Here is a 1,415-nt window from a genome sequence, read left to right on the forward strand (position 1 = left end):
GTGACTTTAACCTACTGAGAACAGGTGTGTGACTTTAACCTACGGAGAACCGGTGTGTGTGACTTTAACCTACGGAGAACAGGTGTGTGTGACTTTAACCTACGGAGAACAGGTGTGTGTGACTTTAACCTACTGAGAACAGGTGTGTGACTTTAACCTACTGAGAACAGGTGTGTGTGACTTTAACCTACGGAGAACAGGTGTGTGACTTTAACCTACGGAGAACAGGTGTGTGACTTTAACCTACGGAGAACAGGTGTGTGACTTTAACCTACTGAGAACAGGTGTGTGACTTTAACCTACTGAGAACAGGTGTGTGTGACTTTAACCTACGGAGAACAGGTGTGTGTGACTTTAACCTACTGAGAACAGGTGTGTGACTTTAACCTACTGAGAACAGGTGTGTGACTTTAACCTACGGAGAACAAGTGTGTCACTTTAACCTACTGAGAACAGGTGTGTGACTTTAACCTACGGAGAACAGGTGTGTGACTTTAACCTACTGAGAACAGGTGTGTGACTTTAACCTACGGAGAACAAGTGTGTGACTTTAACCTACTGAGAACAGGTGTGTGACTTTAACCTACGGAGAACAGGTGTGTGACTTTAACCTACGGAGAACAGGTGTGTGTGACTTTAACCTACGAGAACAGGTGTGTGTGACTTTAACCTACGGAGAACAGGTGTGTGTGACTTTAACCTACTGAGAACAGGTGTGTGTGACTTTAACCTACCGAGAACAGGTGTGTGGGACTTTAACCTACGGAGAACAGGTGTGTGTGACTTTAACCTACGGCGAACAGGTGTGTGTGACTTTAACCATAGGGAGAACAGGTGTGTGACTTTAACCTACGGAGAACAGGTGTGTGACTTTAACCTACTGAGAACAGGTGTGTGAATTTAACCTACTGAGAACAGGTGTGTGACTTTAACCTACGGAGAACAGGTGTGTGTGACTTTAACCTACGGAGAACAGGTGTGTGTGACTTTAACCTACGGAGAACAGGTGTGTGACTTTAACCTACAGAGAACAGGTGTGTGACTTTAACCTACGGAGAACAGGTGTGTGTGACTTTAACCTACGGAGAACAGGTGTGTGTGACTTTAACCTACAGAGAACAGGTGTGTGTGACTTTAACCTACTGAGAACAGGTGTGTGACTTTAACCTACTGAGAACAGGTGTGTGTGACTTTAACCTATGGAGAACAGGTGTGTGTGACTTTAACCTATGGAGAACAGGTGTGTGTGACTTTAACCTACTGAGAACAGGTGTGTGGGACTTTAACCTACTGAGAACAGGTGTGTGTGACTTTAACCTACGGAGAACAGGTGTGTGTGACTTTAACCTACTGAGAACAGGTGTGTGTGACTTTAACCTACGGAGAACAGGTGTGTGTGACTTTAACCTATGGAG

This window comes from Blennius ocellaris (assembly GCF_963422515.1).
Source record: "Blennius ocellaris genome assembly, chromosome: 18".
Classification (NCBI taxonomy): domain Eukaryota; kingdom Metazoa; phylum Chordata; class Actinopteri; order Blenniiformes; family Blenniidae; genus Blennius; species Blennius ocellaris.